Below are 18011 nucleotides of genomic sequence, written 5' to 3' on the forward strand. Positions count from 1 at the left end.
TTTGTGCAGCAAAGCAAGGGTCCCCCGTGTTCAGAGCAGAGGCAGCTGTAGCAGAGCATCAGAGCTGGCAGGAGTGAGGGAGGCTGCTTCATTATGGAAAGACTTGGTGGAGAAGTGAGTCTTGAGGAAAAGGAAGTTTTGTATGTAGCCTTTGGCTGCATTCTACCAAGCTAGACACCAGTGAGTGCCCTGCCATGGGAAGGAGTAACACCTTCTCATCTGTCATACAAGAGACAAGGTAAAATAACTCCTACTCTGTATGTGTCCACAAAGGCTCCTGAGAACATTTCCTCATTAAAAGCGAAAGGTAGAGACAGAGTGTAAATATCACCACTTTTCTGTAGTTCCATCTGATGTTGGTTTTATTGAATCAAAGCCCTCCTTTTCCTTCGATTCAGATGGGTGGAAAGGGAGTGTGTCCAGGCTGAGAAAGGCTGCTCAGTGTTGCTGTGAGACTGTGGGATTGAAGAGAGTAGGGTGAAATGCTGGAAGAAATGTGATTCAGGGGCGAAGAGAGGGTGAAAGTGTTGGTCTGGGCAGGTCTTCAATAAAGACAAATTTACTAATAGTTATAAATGCAAAATATCTGTCAGCATATTTCTAAACACATTGTAATTGAGGTTAGATTACATGTGTCAAATTCTATCATTAATTTCTGCATGTTGTAATTATAGAAACCAGAAGAAAATTGGTGGAGTACAATATAATTAACATAAATAATCTTATAAAGACATAAGGAAGGCACTTTTGAGTACTTCAGGAAATGTTTTAGGTAAAGAATTTTGACTCTTAATTTTTTTTAAAAACTTGAACAGTGTTAACTCCTCACTGACAAAATTATTTCTGTGTTTCAAAACGTTTTGAAGTGTTCCCAGTGTGCTGCTTAATACAGTATATCAGAAAGAAAAAGAGTCACTAAAAAGACAGGAGTTTGACACTTTTAAGTATGACTTTAAAGTAGCTTTTAGTGAAGAAAATGTAACCAGCTAGGAAGAAAGGAAAATGAATTTAAAATAAATAAATCTTTGCAGATGTGGAGTGGATTGTGGGCTGTAGAAGATTCTGGTAACTTGAAAGCTTTGGACTTACAGAGACCCATCTTAAAAATTAATCACATCAAGAGAAACACTTTCATCTGAAAATGACTTTGCTGGGCCTATTTATAACAGACTTCATGGATCAAATTCATTGCAAATATAGTTAATGAGATTTTCAGTGGGACTCAGAGCAAGTATAGGACCTGAAACTCATTTGAAGTCTTTTACATATTATAGCTGGAATATTTTTTAATGTTGTTTTAAAAAGAGATGTGTTTCTATCAGTTTATACCCAAGCAGATCATTAGTGTGAAGGTTTAGGGCTTTGCGTTCTTTGGTATTTATTTTGCCTTTATGTGTATTGAGAGGAGTGTAATTCCATTAAACCAAAAAAAAAAAAAAGTGCTAAAAATGCATTTTTTACATTCTCAGAAACAAGAAAGTAAAGCAACAAATACATCCTTCTCTTAATATGATGAACTGTTCAAATTCTCTGGTTTCAGTCTGTGGGTCACATCAGAATCTAACATATTATGATTTGTGTGTATATCTCAAGGATTTTCAGAATACATGATGTGACTAATTTAGTATTGATGTTAAACATCTATTGTGACTTCATGCAGATCAGTAAACTGCTAGTTTTGGGTACAGTACTTAGACTTCTCACTGGTCCTACTGCCTCAAGGGAATGCTTTTGATGGGTTAGAATCTTTATTTTGTTGATGAGTCTGCAAGGTTAAAAGTTTTTTTTAATTATTTTTTATTATTTGGCATTATGTCTTTGAACCTTAGACGTTGTTGTAAAATGCTGAAAATATTGGAGTGATTTGTATATATTTAAATATGTCAATATAATACAAATAAATTAAAAGGCAGCATTAAAATACAGCACTCTTTCCCTGCCCCCTCCCCACATTTCTATATGACATCTTACTCAAAGCCATGGTATGGGAATATGTGTGATATAAATGGATGTCCTCCCTGCCTTTGCTTTGGTTCTAAAAAGCATCTTCCATTTACAGTGTGGGATTTCAAGTTTGGAGACTGAACATTTCTTGTCCCTAGAACCGTATTGATCCCTGTGTGGTCCAAAGCCTTAGGAATTATAGTCATAAATTCCATGACAAAAGCACTAGAGTTTTCCAGCACTTCTCCTCCTATGGAATGAAGAGAAATGGTCAGGAGAATGCAAGGTTTGAAGTCTTGATATTTGGTGTTTCTTTTACTTGACCCTTTGCTGGCAAGGAAACTCCTATAGACACAGTACAAAGAAGGGAAGACTAAAGGAAATTGAGTTTATTGCTGGCTTAAACTACTAGAAGGTAATTTTCAGCTCTGAGGCAGGGATTTTACTCTCCTGAAGGAGACAATGTTTAAAAGTACAGTCTACTCAAATATACCGAATAATTGATAACTGCCATAATGACCTGTGAAAAATACTTTGCAGAGAGTCTTTATGACTGATAATGGACAAAATGGACCACAGTCCCAGATCTACTCGCCCTTTAGCTGGGAATCTGTAAGAAGCCAAAAGACAATAGAGTATGCAGTTTTACAATTCTGCCTAAGGCAAGCTGCTTATTAGTTAAAGTGTCATAATCCATTAGAAATACTTGACCCCATTACAAAAGGGTCAGACTGTAATCTCTTGAAGGCTGGGAAATTAACACCTTTGACAAATTCATTTTTAAAAAATAGCAATTTGTTTGTTTTCTTTTTCTGAATTTGATCCCACTCTTAGACTATTACCAAATTACCAGGAGACTATTCTTCAGTGGGGAATAACCATCTGACAGTTTTCTGTCCCTAAGACCACGGAAAGGCTTAACTAGGAAAGAGATGATCCTAGATATATATATGTGTGTGTCTCTGTGTGTATACATAGATACACATAGACACATACATGTGTGTGTGCATATATATATATATATATATATATGTGATTTCTGGCACTGAATTTGCATTTTAACCTCTAAAGGCTTTATGATTTGTGTTTGTGTCACTTGATTCTCTCATGACACATAGCATTAAAGTAATTTGACTTAGGTATGGATCAGTCCCAGTAGAAAACATGCCTAATGGACAAGTTCAAATGAAAATTTTTCTAGCAGCTGGCTACTAGAGCATTCAGGCACTGGGGGCAATGACTTGGGCTCAAATGTCAAAACTCTCAGTTTTCTGATAATATTGAAGGCTTTCCAGAAAATACCATGCCTCATCCAGTTCTAGTCAATGCTGTCAAAGAGAAAATTTATTTTCAATATTACAATTGTGCCCATCTTCATGCATGGAATCTAAGGGATGAAGTCTCCCTTAAAGAGAGAGTTCTCTAAAGTTTGGGAATAAAAACTGTGGTAAGACTGATATTAGATTTCACATTTCACATTAGATTTCACATTCAGAATTGCAAGTGTTGGATGGACAAGCAGGAAATATTACAACAGAAGACAGTATTAACAGAAACTGTATTTCAGCAGCAAGCCTTGATGCCCAGTTACATACCAAGACACACTCTGGGTATGACCACCTCAGTGTTTAGGTGATCTTGGGCCAAATGATGTTCCTCTTCTCTGCCTTAATGCTTTGCACAGGAGATTTTGTGCTAAGGTGTTACCAATGTCCAGCCTTCCCAAATCCCAATAAGATCTTCAGACTGTGCTAACCTTTGTGGGGCTGTGAGAAGCTCATCTGTTCATTGTCTTTTGACAGTTGCACATTACCTGTGATGAGGTTTTGTTTATAGCCTTCCTAATGTAATGGCTTGGATGTTACCCTTGTGTTTATGTTGCTATAGCATGGGCTTGCAGTTATAAATCTACATTCCCTTCCTTTGCAGGCAGTTGCTGGCAGTATGATGTTGAGTGGAATGTAATTGCAAAATAAATTCACTGCAAGGGACTTTTTTTTAAATAAATCAAAATATACATTTAGAAATATATCTTCGTAAAGCCACATTATTTCATAGGAAATCTGCTTATTAAATGTTAAACATCACTAAAAATACTTATTTAAGAAGTAGTTTGGGAACTACATCTGATATGACTCTGGATCAGCAATGGACATTCTGATGTTGCTGGACACTTATTTTTGATTGTGTATCAAATTTTCTTTACAGATGTCCAATCTATTCTACTGCAAGTTTGACATCAGCAGAAGTCATGGAGACTCAAGAAGGTTACTTGTCATTTGACATGGTATGAAGTAAGAATTATATCTTAACTTTGCAAAACATGTACAAGAGACTTATCAAAATTATCTCTGAAGGGCTGCTATGAATACTAGAGCAGACAAATACACATGACTTCGGAGAAATCCCATGCCAATTTAATAAAGCTTCTGATACGTTCAGGCACAGTTTGAGATACTTGTCTAAAGTCTAAATCAAGTCATGTGTCATGTGACTCTGTTCATTGCTGACTCAGTCTTAAATTTAAATTAAACTTTTGTTAAGAGTGATTTGAATCACTGCTATTTTACTGTTCCCATATTTTTCTAATAAATGAATAGTTGTTAATTACTGCAGTTGAAATGTCTCTTCTGGTATCAGGTTTTTTTTTTGCTTCCTTCACTTTTTTGTCTTATCACCACTGACAACATTTCAGTTGACAGTTCCTCTATAATTTTGCTAATGCTGCCAAAGTCCAGTGAGTGCACTGGCCAAGTACCAACAGCCTTATTTCTTTCACAAGGGGCTACCTCTAACAGTGAAATCCCTAACTGGTTTTCCACACAACCCCTCTCCTTCAAGCACGTTAGGTATATGAAGTGATGTAAACTAGTACGGTCCAAATCTGAGTGAGTTTGAGGGCTTGTACCTTTTTTCCTTTAATATATTTTGATCCTTAGGAAGTGAGGCTCTGGTCTATTGATGCGATGAAAACTAATTTCTCTCCTGCAAGCACTTTCATTCAAGTCATAAACAACCTTCACATGACATTTTGGGTCTCACCCAGCTCCTGTTTAAAATATATCTAAAAGGTGCTTAGCACATCATGGCCTACATTATGCTGAGGTGATTTCACTACCAACTTGGGAGCTACTTTCTTATTACTGCCCATCTGTACCCAGTCTTGTACTAAAGTTCTTATTGAAAGCTTCCATTTTGTGGATTGCATATTGCTGAATGAATTTGGAATGCAACAGGCACCTTCTGCATTTGTTTTGAAAAGACTACAGTCAGTTCCTCTGATTTTATGGGTGATGTTTATTTTTCTTCCTATGCTGAAAAAAATGAGAAGTTCCAAAATTACAGAAGCACAGATTTGGAATAAAATGCTGTTGTATTCATAGGATTTTTTTTTTAATACTTTGGGACATAAGTCAACATGAATGAGCAGAAATTTCATATCTGCTTTTTCCAAGGGCTCTTGAACATTGCTCTGAAACATGGAACTGCGTCACCTTGGGGTCAGAGCTTTTTACTACATGGAAAACTTATTCAATCCTCTCATGGTTTCTCTGTTTCAGGCACATGAATAGTTCATTGCTGCAATGAAAGGATTGCAGAATAACTGCAATGAAAGCACAGGCAAGCCAGATACTAAGATATCACAACAGATCCATTCTCTGAAACAGTTCTGCTGTGCAAGTTTTCACCACAAAAGTACATGGGGAGTACTGGAGGAAACAGTAAGTTACACTAATTCTGCTAGGATTCTTGGATCACATATAGTTTGTTTCTCTACTACTTTAGACCTTTATTTGCAATGAGCAAGTGAAAAGTAAATATGAAATACAGCTGTTCTACCTCTAGCAAAATCATAGATAGTCTGTAGAGAGAGAGATTACAAATGGCAAAACAGCAGATAGTTTAGCCTACACACTGTACAAAATTATGTTTCAAGCTAAATATGAGATAGATGGTGTTTGTAAAATCTAGATAAAATCTCCTAAACAAATGCATCAGATTTACAGACAGGTTTTAGAGAAATGAAGGTGAAGTATAGAATAAAATGTCTGTCTAACAAGGTTTGACTAGATATTATTTAATATAATATTTTTATTTATGTATCAGCAATGCAAAGAAGCCACAAAAAAGGCCTCAAATAAAAGCTTCCACAACAGAACCACTGAGTAACTGTATTACTAGTAACAGCATGAATGCAGCCTATTAGGCTTGTGCAGTTAAAATATAAATTGATCTGAGGCAGAACAGTTTACAGTACTTCTGAAATGACTGCTTGCTCTGCTAAGAAATTGGTCTTTTTAGTCATTTGCTATAAGTGATTTCAAATCCTGATCATTGTTTTGCTGTTAATTATACATTTTCCTGAGATAGTCTAATGGAAGACTTCAAAAATAGAAATACGAATCTGGTTTACCCATGCCATTAATTCCCCACCCTTTCCAGGCTGTCATTGCAACTGTCTCTGTCTTCCTCAAACTGTCAGTCTGAGTTCTTTTTATGAGGCCAAGGAACAGCATCATTAACAGGCTGGTGGTAAAGGAATATCCAAATGGAAAACATCTCTTCTGAATTTTTTATATCTGCCCTGTAGATTACTAGCAGGGCTGTGCAAATGACTGCAAATGTGGAGGATGTACAGATGTATTAATGACTGAATGAAAAAGGTAGTTTAAAAGATACTTATATTGTGTCACTAATCAAAAGGTACTTCTACACTGTTATCTCCTCAGCTTTGTTTGATAAGATAAACAGATTGAATTTTTATAACATTGTAAATGCAAAATATTTCTGCTATCCTTGTGTAATTTCTGAGTGTCTTTTCTCCACCCTTTCAACTTCCTAAATGCTTGAGAATCTGAATACAGTTTTCTATTTTTTGTTTCATCTATCACATGCAAATATACTTTTCTTGTGCCCGCTACAACCTGTTCATTTATTCAGGGTCTTAATTTCCAATTTGACAAAACTGCATACTAGATGCTTGTCTTGAGTTGCTAGGCTGTTCTGACTGTTTTTATGTTTATCTGATTCTTAAAATGAAGCTCTCCTTCTCTGTATTTTGGCTGGCTTTGTTGGCTTGGTTGAAATAATACCTAACTTCACTTTTAACTACATTATAACAGTTCTCCAAATCTGGTTTTGGCCCATATGAAATGAGGAAAAAATCATTTATCATGGCTAGATGGTTAGCATGTAGAAGGAATGCTCTGTGTTTAGACTACATATCAAGTTAGGTTTAGATTTTTTCTTCCTTCAAAAATATCAAAATATCAAACGCAAAATGCAAATCCCAAATGGATGCCAATAACAAAGACTGAGTAGCTACTGAGACAACTCAGAAAAAAGAAGAGTAAACTTCTCTAAATAAAGTCTCGGTGTACTCAGTTTTGTAAGCACTTTAAGCTCTTCCTAATTCAATAGATTTCACATGATTTTTCTAAAAGCTACTCAGAACTTTCTATTGTAACTTCTGCATGGATTATTTACTCACAGTGAGTAAAATCAAAAAAGTGCCAGTCTGACTCTATTAAAAAATTCATTATTAAACAGGAAACATTGCTGAAACAGGAGAGGACACGTAACCAATAGGCTGGAGAAAAAGGGTATGATATTTGTTTGATTTAGAATGAGCTTGAACTATCATGGTACCTAGAAGTTAGGAGAAAGGGAAGAAATTTAGGAAGGAAAAGTAAGAAAGTGAAAAAAAAAATTAAGCTGTGTGCGTCATTAATTTTGTCTGTAACTGTGTTATTTTTATGAGCAAGGAATAAATGTTACTGTTGATCATTGTAGACAAAGTTATTCATTTCTGTTCTAAGAAATTCCCTCTAAGTATCACAAAAGGCCTGAACTCTACCAAATAAGGCATCTTCTTACTAAGTATGAGCTTTGAACATGCATGGAGCCAGGGATCATTGGCGCCTTGTCTCATTAGTGTGACCAGGAGGTGAAAGCATCAGGAAAAGTACAGGGTTCACAGAAAAACCCATAGATTCTGAGAAACTGCCTTCAGCTGTCAGACACTAACTTTTTCTGGTTTGTGCAATGCTGCCAGAACTTGAGAAACAAGTTAGTCATAGTCCCTTTTTTTTAATATCTGGTGCATAACATGGGATGAAAAATTGAGTAGAAGCAAATAGGAACCAATCATTAGATTAAGATTATAGAATGACAACATCCATAAGGTATGTGAGCAATAACAATAACCAATAAAAAAAGGGACATTGTTTCAGAATTCAAGTGCTGTTAGGGAATATTTTCTAATAGAAAAAGCAGGAAATTAATTATTTCACTGAATTTATTACTTTCTTTTATTTTTAGAAATGTTCCTCACATTGCAAATAAGACACAGTGCAAATACTTTCAAGGAAAAAAACTTAACAGCTGGTATGTAGTAACCTGGTGGCAGACATAGGAATGGAATACGTTAGAAAAGTGATTAGAGATCTGAGAAGTTCCAGGAAAAAAAAAAAACAAAGAGGAAAAAATATTTTTACAGGATTTTGGTGAGGTAAAACTAAAGATGCTGGGGGTAAAAAAAAAATCCTAGTGTTACAAATTTTTTTTCAAGGAAGTTCTAATCATTTTGACTAGTAAAGAAGGTGATATCTAGAAACCTGCCCAGCCTTTGACAGTTTCTCCTCATTTGGAAACACTTACTGTCAGGTGAAGTGATTACTGACCAGTTCCTGATCATGACAGCATGGGAGAATGAGCAGAAAAACCCCCATGATTAGCATCTTAAACTGTTGTGAACGCTGGTCTTCATAGGTAGCTTTGGTAGGAAACTAGAAATTCTACTTGTCTTGAAATTCTCACATTTTGTAAATAATTTTCATCTTCAACCAGATGGTAAACTGATATTTCACAACGTTTAATAAACAGGTTTTTGGGTTTTTTCAAAGAAAAAAATCCCCAAAATTGAAGTACTTTATTTCAATTGTGTAGACAAAACACACTAAACAATATAAACAGATGAGGAGTCAACACAGGATGAAACAGTACTGAATTCAGTCCTGCATTATGACTTTGAATTTTTTAAGAAAATATTTTGGAATGTTTCCAGTATGTGCGTATTATTGTGAAATAGTTTTTCCCATGAAACAGCATTGTCCAGACAGGATATTATTTTTTGTAGTCTCTCTCTATTTAATTTCCCTGAAAATACCTGTACAATAAAAATAATGTAATAGCTAAATAAAGAATGGTCACCATCTTTCAAGGCATTGTTTTAAGAGATAGCAAAATGCTTAACTATGTTTATCTAAAAAAGTTTTTATACATTTTTCATGTTAGAAAATAATTTTTTATTGATGTTTTCATAATTGCAAATAATATTCACCAAATAATTTTAAAATATAGGTAAACAATAATTAAAAATATAATAAAAATTTTAAACTGAATTCAAAATTAATGATGGCCAATCTCTTGTTCAGTGTATCCCACTGAAAAAATGATGCAAGACATTATTTCTCTTTCTTGAATGAGTCAGACTGATTAAATGTATGTGAACTCTTGCTTTTAAAATGAGTTTAAGAAAATCTCATTTGCATTTTCTTTTAAACATAATATAATTATTCAGGCTTCAAATGTCTTTTCATAACATTTGTGATAGCAGAGCATGAGGACCTGAAACACACAGAATACGTAAAGGAATTTCAAATGCAATCAAAATTAAATTTATAATAAGATAACCACAAACCTTATTGCAGAAAAATTCCTAGTTTCAGCTTGAAAAATTTGAAGGTCAATTTCTAATTTGATGGTAACTTGCTGATATATGTTCTAGAGAATATCTGAAGGTATTTTATTTTAGAATAGATTATCAAAAATCAGATAGTTATTTAGTATTTTCAGACTGAATTCCTGTATTCAGTTTTCCAGAAGAAACCCAAACTTACGTCCATGGTGGACTCTGATAGGAGAAATTAGAAAAAGATAAAAACTCTTTTTTTGCAGCATCATCTTTACGAAGAAATTGCACTCTAAGCTGCCATATACAATGTGAAGACTAGAAATGCTGTAAAGATGAGTCTTATAATGTTATGTAATATCTGTGTCTGAAAATTATTTCTATAGCCTTCCTAATATGGCTATTTTACAAATCCATAAATTGAATCTTGTCATAGGACAACTATTTCCTAATAAGGGATCTAAAGTTCTGGTGACTAAACAGAGTTCTTTGCTTTCCCCATAGCTCCAAAGTCAGTGCTATGGTTGAGAACATATTTCCTTTTCAGCTTGGTAGCTTAGTTCTGGCAATCTTTTGATGTACAACGATGTTTAGTATTTGGATAGGAACAGCTTTCACTTCTGTGGTGATTGCTTATCAAATTCACAGATAAACTGACATTACTTATAGGAATTCATGCCATTGATTTCAAGAGAGCTGGTCACCACACTGCTTTCTTCATCCATTGAAAAGAAAAATTTCAATCCTGAGTTCAAATCAGCTACTGTTATGTATATTTCTAGTACTATTTAAGAGACAAAGTTAAGAGAACCCTTTTTTCCTCCTCTATATTCAAAATTATGAACACCAAACAGGTTCTCAGAATCAGGGACTCCTTTGGGTTGGAAGGGACCTCCTGAGGTCTCAAGTCAAGCCTTCTGTTAACACTGGGCATAAACCATGCTCCTTAAAGTCATTTATGTGTGGTAGATCTCCAAGAAGACCTCCAGAAATTGAATTATATGCTATCAGAAAAAAAAGTGATTTTTTTTTTTTCTGAAACTGTTTTGTGGGAGAACATCTATTCTACTTGGCTGGCTAATGTGCTGAAGCTTTCCCGTTTTTTATACCCACAGTATGATGCTATGGTAAGCCAAAATATTTCAGCATAAAGTTGGTATTGTGAGGAGGAGGATTTAGAGCAGAACCACACACTGGAGCTGAACTAGAATAACTGGTCAATCTTTGACGGTTTCATTGAGACTTGAAATTTAATCTTTCACAAATTGACAGGGAAAATTAGATAGGAAAACTGAGAAGTCCTTAGGCATTGGGACTTTATAAAATTTCCTCCAAGACTTAGGGTTTCTAAAACTCTTCCTACTGGAATTTGGATAGTATTTATTACACAAAAATAATGACCTTTTCTTTTCAGCCCCTTCATGAAAATATTTGTAATTTTCTTGCTTTGTCAGATCAAAAAATTTACACAATTTATGAGCCAAAATGAACGCTGAATATTTGGATCACTTGCTTCTGGACCACTTGCTTTCCATGTGTTGTCAATGAATGAAGCTGAAGTTTTCTTTCTAGCTCAGTAGCTCAGCTGTCTTCAGGTAAGTCTCCATGTAGGGTTGATTGGTTGTAGCAAGAGAACCCTTCTCTGTTGGAATACAGAGTAAATATCACCTCAGAATTTCTCTTGCTTTGTGTCAGATGTAGTATGAGTTGTAAGTTATATTTCTGAAATAACATATAGGAATGCCAGTGTAGGAGGTTCTTTGACATCTTTATCTGGTACCAAAATAGTATTGTCTAAATGTGTTGCAATTTATGATAGAGAAAGTGTCATAAATCAACATGTAAGATGCTGGTTAAAATGGAACATTTTTGTTACAAGATGTCAGGTTGTACCATATTGATTTTTTGTGTATGTGCCATGTAAGACAATTTTTGGTCTGTTTTCTGTTGTATGGATTTGAATTAGAGCACATATGAATGCATACTCAGTGAAGATTATTTCCCTGTGTTTCACTTTCAGAAATACAGATGCTTAATCTTTTAAACTGGTCAGAACATTGAAATAATCTTTTTATGATGGCTAAGTTGCTTTAATTTTCTTTTAACTTTCCTATTCAGCCAGTATGCTATGAGGCTGATTAGGTCCTGTTTGGATATTTCAACTGTCATGTTAAAGCTGCTAAAATTAATATTTCAATCACTAGAGTTAGTATTGGAGGGGTTTGAATAGTCGAAACATAAAGCTAGAAAGAAGCCCTTTCCAAATATAATTTTGGTTGTCACTGCCCTCCTATCTCTCGTGTGATATATTTATGCATCCCTCAGTTGGAAATTCTTCAGACTCTCATATTAACTATGAGCTTGGGATGTTAATAGATGTGCCTGTCATTGTCTCAGTGTGAGTGGCCTTTATAGAAATGGTGGTGATATAATGGTGTCTCACAGCTGTGTCTGGGGAAAAATCCAGGCATCCTTACAGTGTGTTTGAATTGGAGTTTGAATCACCTCAGATTTTTATCTGAGGTCAGGTTCCAATCTCATTCACCTGTAACTCAGGTGAAAAAATGTCTGGGGCTAAATGCAGAAATCAGCATCTTTAATGCTATCCATGCAAAACAACGGTCAAATTTGTTTACAGAATGAAGGTTTAGTTAAATAAAAGAGGATTTCAATTTCATCCTTATTTGATATGGACTTTTTTCTTTCTTTTTTCTTAAAAGACAATCAATCTTCAAGTAAAAAATAAAAGGAAAATCTCTGTCTATGCTTGCTTGTATATTCATAAGCAGACTTAAATAATTTAGTAAGAGCTTAATCCTTTTCATTTTTAAATACATTACATTAATCCATTTATATGAGATCATTATTTCTGCCTCTTCTGTGAGGCAGATATTCATTACCTAAACAGTCTTTTCAGTGGAGGAAAAAAAAAAAGAAAGAGAAAAAGATAACAAACTTCCACAAATAACAATGAATACAAGGTTTGTTCTTATTACAGTTTGCATGCTGGTAGCTTTTTCCCCATCTCACAGATGGTTAATACTAGTCCACTATCTAAAGCCAAGGTCAATTTCAGTTTTCTCATATAACGCTGTCAGCTCAGGTTCTGCTTTCCCTGCTTTGCCCTCTGTTCAGCCCTAGGCACCCCTTGCTTTTGGTGGCTCTTCCCTTCACCTAGACTGTCCAGGAAGTGCCTAAATTCAATGCAGGAGCATATTTATGCTCCACAGCTCTCTCTTCAGAAAATTTGCAGATATCTAGCCAAGATAGCATACAAGATGGCATTTCTAATCATTTAGAGCCCATTACAGTAAATTCATCCTAAATCCTTTCCAAAGGCCAGGCTAACTTCTTAGGCTATGTGTCTCTCGGGAGCTGTGTGCCCTTTGCAGATCAGGCTTTTTGTGTTCCCACAATGCGTTATTAAGCTGAAGCATTGCTTGCAACAGGGCACTGTGGATGCTTAAACATTTACATAGTGTCAAAAAGCAATTAGACAAATTAGAATGGAAAATAGATCCATGAGGGTGTTATTAACTACAGGGATAACACTTTTGGTTCAGGAAATCACAAAGCCACAAACCCTTGCGGCTGGGAAAGCATATCAGAGAGTCACCACTCTGTGACCTCTAGGCAGGCACTCACATATGGCCATCTCCCATAGCAGGATGCCATGCTAGATGAACTTTTGTGCTGATCTGCTGCAGCCGCTAATCCAGACAAAAGCCAATAAAACTTTCCCTAATGTAAAGTTAGATCTGTTTCTTTGTAGTCAATGACAACTTTGCTGGAGTCAACAAGCCACTGGGGCCATTCCATCTAAGCTGATTCCAGATCTGACAGTGTTGAAGATACTTGTTGTATGAGTGTGACTAATCTGTGAAGAATGGGTGTGTACAGTAGTGGTCATTTCTGTAGTATTGTCAAGTATGGATGTATAAATTGAAAACACATTTTGAAATTTAACTAAATTTTATTAATGACAAAAGGGCCCTAGATGGCTGATGCTCACACACATAAATAAAACAGCTGGAAGGCTGCAGACTGTTCATAAGAGCTTTAGAAAGAAAAAGTGATTCTCTCTTTGTCACTCACAAGGAGAAAAGAAAGTTTGCTAACCGATAAAGTTTCTGGGATTTATCTTGTCTCTTATAACAATAGCAATATGTGAAAGGAGGCTGAGTAGGATTTAGGAAAATACTCACCTGTTCAAATATCTGTATTATGATAAATGAATTAATTTGTACTTAGATTCACTGCATTAGCTCAATTTCTATAGCTCCTTTCATCCAAATGTGTACTCCCTAAGTGCCATTCAGATTTATTCAATGGATATATAATCGAGCGACAGAAAATACTGACATTTCTTTAGCAGTACAGAGCAACTTGACCTAAATCTGCCCGCAGGAGGAGACTTGTTAATATTCATTGTTCACACATAGATAACATCTCCATTGAATCAAGAGCTGTCTGTGCACGTTTTTGCAGTGAAATTTGGAGTTACATCAGCAGCTAGTTCTGCCCACAGTCCCAAAAGCAGCACAGAAGTGTGAGCTGATGGAAGAGTACAGGTGTTACTGATGCAAAATTTAAGGAATGATTAGAAGATTCCCAAATGACTGGGAAAACAATTACTGAGACCATCAGCCTCCATGCTTAAGGGCATTTAAATTGCCACTGAATAGCTCAGGAAAGATTTACATATGTTATGTTACAAGCTACTCTAGTTGCATTTTCTTCTGCTTTCCACTGAAGCATTAGATAAAGGACAATCTGTCTGCCAAAACAGTTGAATAATTTATTTCACAGAGGCATTTGCTTACAGAATTCATTCATTATATTTACATAGGGTATTCTCATGGACTCGTAGTGCCTAAGTTAATTGGCCTTTCTAAATGTATACAAACCTGATAAACAATTCTAAAAATGCACAAAAATACAATTTAAAATTCTCCCCAGTAGCTAGTTATGCTGCATATTTTATTAAATCTCTTTGCAGGTTCTTTTTCCAGCATTGATGTACCTACAAGTGTCATAAAAGGACACTGTAGGGCTGGTTATCCAGGAAACAAATGTCATGGCACTATCTGCAAAAGGTTTTACCCACTTAAGAGTGCAGCAGGGAAATTGAAGAGCAAGAGGTAGGCTCATGAATTAAAATTATGCGTCTTATTTCATCATTTCCATTGCTATTAGCATGATCACAGTTGGTGGTCCTAAAATTAAGATGGTTTTTTTGTGCACTTAATTTTAAAGGATGAAAACATTCTACTTAATTTCACCAACAAAAACAAATTTCAAAATTTAATGTTCTGTTATTAAATACTTTCATTTAAAAACCTATTTCTTTAAAGATTATTGTGAAGGATAATGCGTTTTATTACAATTCTAAGCTAATACTATTTGCAAGTGTTGTATAAACACTGGCATAATAACATTTGTTTCGCTTGCAGGGTTTGGCTAGAGAAAAATGGTACATTTTCTAGATGTTTTATACCGAACGCATTATACCCTTAGAAGAGGGTATATCAAGAAATAGGTATTACCAATATTTGCATACTGTATTTCACTAATTTCTCTTGGTTCATAGCTGGTCCTATTTACAGTAGAGATTATGTGCTGAAAGACAGGGACCACTGATCCATTGCAAAGTCTGCTTACCTTCCAGACTGTTCCAGTCTGTTTCATTATGTTTCTGTTAAATTGTTTTTTGTACTTTTCTGAGAACTGAGATGAAATTCTCTAAAGATGTTAGAGATTATGTGCTTTTGTCAAACATGAGTTCTCCTCCATACTGGTGGACTTTGGACCCCTAGAGAGCCATGTTGGGTCCACCTTTGACCTCGATGCAGCAGGGTGTTGCACTGTCTCAAAAGATGAATGCCATCCTTGACCTTGAAAGCCAGGGGCAGTGATCCAATGGGAAAAGCACCTTAATTTCTGGAATTCAGTGGAGTATTGGGTGGTTGGTTTTTTGTTTGGGTTTTTTTGTTTTGTTTTGTTTTTTGCCTTTAAGGGTTTAAATAATGTAACTTAACTGTAATAAACAGAAACCCATTTCAAAATCGTAACTTTATTAAAATTAAAAACTGAAATAGCCTGTTTCTTTAAAGATTATGTGAAAAGTGGTAACTTTTAGTTCAATTCTATATTCATGGTTTATGTTAGAAGTACTGAGAGGGAAGAAATTAGGTTTTATCCATACTAGTTCATCACCTCTTCCCAACAGGAAACAGACAGGCGAGATCAAATGAAAATGAAAGCTGTTTCAATTTTTAACACATCATTGACCAAGTCTGGTTATTATCTCTCTGAGATCTGTTCAGTGCATCACCAGGTCAGATTCTGCCTTTCTCCAGTTCCAGTTGTGTCAAAGTATTACAAAACTATTATAACATTTAGTATGCTCAGGTATGGGAGTTTAAAGTTAAACAGCTAAATTTGAGCAATACAGCTGCCTGTCTGAAAATTCTTTCCAAATTCAATTTACAGACTGTTGTCTGTTAGGTGTATCCACACCATAAGCTTTTATTTTGCCTTTAGCATGTCTGCACTGCACCTGATGACAAACAAATTTTGACAAAGTGTATGACTTGCCTTTGGGCCCTGTTGCAAGGAGATTTTTAGCACAAACACAGTACCCCTCCTCACCAGTCTCACAAGACCTTCATCATTACATGAAGAAATAACTACGTGAGCATCCACATGGGTTTTTATATAATGTTGTTTGGTGATGTTCCTGCTTTCAGGCTGCACAATTACAGCAAAATAATCAGAGAGGCACTTCATGGCTTTCTGTGATGAAACCACAGATAGCAGGAGGTGGAAAGACACAGCCTTAAGGAGGGAGGTGTTATACATCCAAAATATAATATTTATTTTAAAACTCTCTGGAAGGTGAACAGAGCTGCTAGCGAGTTGTGTTTCTAGGACAGAGACAAAAGCTGTTGATGGGATCATATTAACTCTGTGTACGTAGTATTCCTCAGAAGGGATACAGGTTTTAGGAAGAATGTGTAACTTTTACTACATTGCTGGGGCTTACCTGTCTCCATTTATCTGTGATAGATTATGAATTCAGACCAAGTAAGGACTTGGATTACTCTTTTCTCAAGTAACCCAGCCTGAAGACAGAGAAGTTATCCAGGAAAAAGTGGGGATGACTTCATATGCCAAACATTCAGTGAGAAGACTGGCATAAGATATCTTAGCACTTAAGGATATGAGAAGGTGTAGAGGGATGCAAACCTAGAGAGATTTCCAGTGTGATTCTGTAGGATGATAGACTTACCCCACTCTATCCATACCATGAAAGTGAATGGTAAAATGAGTTACTTAGAAAGGACAGTGATAAGGACAGTTACTTAGAAAGGACAGGATAACTTGCCACTTACAAGATTAGAAAACCCAAAAGCTTTTTTGTTTGCTTGCTTTTTTAGATATCACTAAAAAAAATATAAATATTTTTTCCTTATGATCTTTGCTCTACAGAGCGATTCAAACTACCCGAAGTTAAAGGAGCTACCTGGTGCACACCAAAGGTTCTGCCTAAAGGCAAAGGAATATACACATATACTTTTCAGAGATACATGTAATAACATTAGAATACTGAAAGTCAGCAATTTTTTTGAGCCTTTTTGTCTTTGTGTCACTGCATAAAAGAAGGAAGTTACTGTATACTGTATATTCTGTGACTCTTTGACCTGTTATTTTGAGAGGCTTTGAGAAGTCAGTATGGCCACAATTGTACCTTTCAGCCTTCAGTGAAAATGCCATTACTGCTTTGCTTTGCAAGCCTGAGAACAGCTCTCTGATGAATACTAAAGAGCCATAAGCCTTAAGAAAAAAGAGGATATATTTGAGGCTATCTGAAAAACATGCTGACCAAGATAAATTTTGCAGAGAAAAATCTAAAGAATTTCAGACTTCTGTTTCCAAGGATGGCACTCTTCACAGTCTAGACTGTCTATTGTAAAGAGTTTTATCTTTTATCCCCAGCAATTCTTCTGTTCTAAGCAAAAAATATTTTACCTAGAGTGGGGAAAATTTAGCCATATTACTATTGTGTGATCCTGAACGGAACAGAATTGCAGAGGACAAATAAAATCAGACCTGCTGAGCTTGATACAAACTGGTTGCACCGGACTGTAACCCAAAGACTCAGCTAAGAAAGGAAGAATCTTGTGATTATACCCCCAGATACAAGTACTAATTAGAAACTGAAGGAAAAGACTGCATCAAAAAATTAGAAGAGGTTTTGTTCGAGAGACTAGGAGGGAGACAAAGCTGTTGCCTGCTTAAATGATCAGTATTTTGAAGAATAAACTGTTTCTGTCCCATATATTTCCATCTTTCTTTAACTTAGAAGAGGGTA

The sequence above is a fragment of the Fringilla coelebs genome, assembly GCF_963513975.1.
Source record: "Fringilla coelebs genome assembly, chromosome: 6".
NCBI classification, from domain to species: domain Eukaryota; kingdom Metazoa; phylum Chordata; class Aves; order Passeriformes; family Fringillidae; genus Fringilla; species Fringilla coelebs.